The sequence below is a fragment of the Artemia franciscana genome, chromosome 9, assembly GCF_032884065.1.
Source record: "Artemia franciscana chromosome 9, ASM3288406v1, whole genome shotgun sequence".
NCBI lineage: Eukaryota > Metazoa > Arthropoda > Branchiopoda > Anostraca > Artemiidae > Artemia > Artemia franciscana.
In genome coordinates, this window is record NC_088871.1 from 37678073 (window position 1) to 37682376 (window position 4304).

The window sequence follows — 4304 nt, forward strand, 5'->3', positions numbered from 1 at the left end:
TTTTAATCAATTTTCAAATATTTTTTAACTACTTTCATATGATGAGTTGAATTTGCGCATTCAATTCATCACTAGAATAATTGCGTTTACTAAATAGGATGAATAGTGATGATTTATTACTTACAATATTAAAAAACGGAAAAAAGGATAAAATAAAGAATCAACCCTTAAACTATAAAGAAATCCCTTAATATGGGCGAGGTAAAGGATCCCTACTGTTCTATCAAGAGCTCGAAAATCCAATTAAATTAAATTTATTTTTTATCCAAAAGTCAGTTGCTTTTCTGATATAGCAAGGTATACAGCCCAACATAATGGTTTTTTCAATTCTATTTCAACTGTTACTTGTATTAATTATTTTATTCTATATGTTTTACAAGGTTTTACTCTATGTTTTACAAGGTCGTTGTCAGGATTTAAACAGAAATGTATATCAGAAAATAGTTTTTTGCTTCGTTGAACTATTTATTTTTGCGTACTGATTATCATACATAATATTTAAATATTGTGATATTGTTAGGTATGTATAATATATATATATATATATATATATATATATATATATATATATATATATATATATATATATATATATATATATATATATATATATATATATATATATATATATATATATATATATATATTTATGCTAATTACTTCTTTGTAGCATTTACTTTTATATTTTCGTATTATAGATATCTTAAACTGCCCTTTTTAAACTGCCTTGTTTGTGCGTTCAATATATTTCTTCTTTTTGTCTGTAGTTTTTTGTTGTTTTTTTTTTTTGCAAGAACAGTGAAGGAGGCTTGTTTTTTTTTTCGAGATTTGGGTTATTTTTGCACAAACAAGGAAGGAGGCTCGGTGTTTTCAGGACTTAATTCTCCGCTTTTGTAAGATTTACTGTTGATCTTACAGTTAATCCTTTAAAGTCAACAATTTAACGATAAATTTCCTTCAGAATGATTCTTAAACAACAAAGAGAGATAAAACTCCGCAAAAAAAAACTCAAACGAGACTACGGCCAGTAGAGAGTGAAGACTAAAACAAGGCGGATATTTCGCCTGTATCCATACTAGGCGTCCTCAGCACAAGATACAAAGAAAAAACACAGTTTTAGGCTCTCCCCTTGTTTCTGGGGCAGATTCATGGATGATGTAGTCTGCATTTGGAAACACGGTTTAGAGCCCTTAGACCTTTTCCATAAACATTTAAATAGTTTTGACAAAAATGTAAAACTTACAGTGGAGTTTGAAGAAAATGACAACTACCTTTTCTTGAATCCTATTGATTAAAAGTCATTTCCATTTACTTTTTTTAGTATATAGAAAGCTTACACACAGTGATAGGTATTTGAACTTTCACTCATGCCACCCTATTTCAGTGAAACGAGGGGTTGTGATTGCACTGGTGGATAGAGCTTTCAGAATTAGTTCTCCAGGAGTTTTTAGATTCTGAATTGTTATATTTGAGGGATGTTTTATTTTGTAATAGTTACCCGATGAAATTCATTGATAAAATAATAAAAAATAGACGCATTAAACACAAACAATAGGGTTATTGGGGTTTCGCAGTGTACAGAATTAAACATACCGAAAAGGTTCATTTCTTTGCCTTATGTACCTACTTTGGGGGAGATGCTTAAACGAAGTTTAGGTAAACATAACATTGATACTTGTTTCCAATCAGTGAGACCATTAGGTAGTTTTCTTAATTCTGGGAAGAATTTAACCCGGGGAGATTTAGTTAGTGTGGTGTATAAAATTCCTTGTTCTTGTGGAAAGTTTTATATTGGTAGAACTCACCAACAATTTACTGAAAAATTTATTGAGCATCGCAACTCAATAAAAAAAAAACCCTACAATTAAGAAAGCCTCCTGAAACTTTTATGTCGGCTCTAGCTGAACATACATTCTTTCATCCCGAACATTTTATACAATTTGATGAGGCTACAGCTATTTCTAATGATAGAGGATTTTCTCAGTGGACGAGGGAGGCTATAGAAATTAAAAAACATATATTTGCTAATCTTTCAATAAATAGAGACACAGGGAATTTAAATATTGACCCAATTTATGATTGTCTTTTGAAAAATGAACCAATAATCAATAAGGGAATTAAAATTTTGCACAATCACCAGGGGACAAGATTACCTACTAGACCAAAAAGAGTTGCTTAATAATAATATAACTAATAATATAATAATAGTTAACAAAGTTTCAATTTTCATAATTTTTCCTCAGTTGCTTTGATGTTCTCATTGAAGTAACTCTAATAGCTTCTTTTCCCTTCGTGGATCAGTAGCGACAATTGTATTTATTATTATTGGTGGTGGTTTTATTTGTTTTTAGTTTAGTGCTTTTTTTTTGTTTTTTTTTTTTATCTTGTGCTGAGGACGCCTAGTTTGGATACAGGCGAAATATCCGCGTTGTTTTAGACTTTCCTCTCTACTGGCCGTAGTCTCGTTTGTGTTTTTTTTTTTTTTGTGGAGCTTTATCTCTCTTTGTTGTTTATTATCATGTCTGGCCAGATCGGCTTAAGAACTTTCAGAATGATCCTTCTCGGATTAGCCCTATTCCCCCTGTAATGTCGGTTAACACTATGGACGTCCTGCATGGTGAACGTAATGGATGAAAAATTAAACTAATTTTGAGCCGAATTTGTTATTTTTCAAAGAATTTAATTATCTTATGCGCTTGTATATATTGTATACCCTTGAAAATAAACATACGAAGCTCGTACTTTCTTTCGATATTAAGTTCGGAATTTATATAAAGTTTAGTTTATCGCCATTGGGCTTATCTGGCGCATGAAACTAAGAAATAGTGGACTAAAGCAAGGATGTTTTAGGGTAGACAAAACATATACGTTGAACTAGCAATCCTGTCTCTTACTCAGGCAACGTTTCTTAAAAATTTATGCATACTTTTGTTTATAGTTTTGCATAAGTAGAATATAGATGGCTGTAATGTGCTCTCTTAAGTAAAGGCTGTAGACTTTGACGACCATCTCTGCTCAGCTTACCCTAAGAGGCTCGCAAAGCACAAAAGCCATTTTTGATTAAAATACCCCAAAAAGGATGTTTTTCAAAATGTAGGAGGGTAGAGAACTTCCTGCCTTTCCCCAGTTTGCACCATGAAATTATACTATAAATAATACTATCATATTATATGTCATTTGTACATAATACTATTGTGTACACTATATTATGCTATAATACCTTGCTGGGTTAATAATCTCTGGGAATCACGCGTTTTCTTCTTTGAGGCAGCTTGGTATTACTTCATTCACTCGTGTCTGTCTTTAATTTCAGTCTATAAAAAACTTGTTTTTTTCTTTACGTTACTTTTGCAGGTAACGCTTGACAGTGTTGTAATTAAAGACGTATCCGGGCGGGGGGAGGGGGGTCTCCAGGTTTACCCCCGTTGAAATTTTATCTGACCAATTTTTGTTGTGTATTGTCAAGATTTTTTGTTCCCCTCCCCCGAAATTATGTCTGACCCGTAAAAAAGACATGCAACTGTATACAAGCAAATTTGATGTATTTTGTAGAGAAATTTGTCCCCCCCCCCCTCCCCCTCTCTCTGGAAAAATAGCTTTATAAACTGAAATCTGGGATAAGCCCTTGGTTGTAGGGTCTTTGGAATTGAACAAGAAATCTACAGTTTAGTTACCTTCTTTTTTCAACTGTGCTTTCTTAGCCTTAGGCAGAGATAGTAATTTTGGAATTTTTGGGTGGCCTTCGAGTTTAACTTCGTCCTATATTTTGTCTATATTGGCAACAAGCATCAGTAATTGCATAAATATGTCTACACATAGACTGTCTCTCGAAAACAGGTCGGTTTGTTTTTCCAGATAAAAGCTTAAGGTTCAAAATTGTTTATATGTTTGTTGTATTTCTTTCTTGTTTGTACCCAATTTAAGTTTGTTCCGCTTTAACTAATTGTGTTTGATAGATCATAGTTTTTTTCCTGTATCTTTCTGTCCCTCTCTTTTTCTGTATCTCTCTTTCTTTATCCTTCTCTCTTCCTCTCCCTCTTTCTGCTAAACCTGGAAAATGCAGGACGATTAAAGTCATATATCAACAAAAAATTCAATCTTTTCAAAAAAGAAAAATTTAAATTATAAGCAGATAGAAAAAAGGGACGGTAATTGCGAAATGTTGCACACCTTCAGATGTTTTAAAATAAGCTACGCTTTTTAGTGGAGTAAAATTGAATTAGAGTTTTGGTTCGCCTAGTTGCTTATAGCATTTCTGTTGACAAATTCCTGGATAAGTATTTGTTGTTATCTATTTAAGATTT